Here is a 222-nt window from a genome sequence, read left to right as displayed (position 1 = left end):
GGGCGGGGGAGCCAGCGCTGAGCCTCAGCCCGGTGCCCCCGGGACACGGCCCTGGCAGGCGCCGGGGTGACTTGAGCTGCACCTCGCCCCGCGCCCGGTGCAGGAGGGCGAGTGTGCACACGCACACGGACACGGTGCATGCACACGGGCGCGCGCACACCCCGCGGGCACGACGGCGGTGCCGGGAGGGGAGGGGAGGGCGCGCCCCGGGCCCTGGCCGGG

Source organism: Gavialis gangeticus, unplaced genomic scaffold (assembly GCF_001723915.1).
Source record: "Gavialis gangeticus isolate Ggan-Ray unplaced genomic scaffold, GavGan_comp1, whole genome shotgun sequence".
NCBI classification, from domain to species: Eukaryota; Metazoa; Chordata; order Crocodylia; family Gavialidae; genus Gavialis; species Gavialis gangeticus.
Note: the sequence above shows the minus strand (reverse complement) of the source record.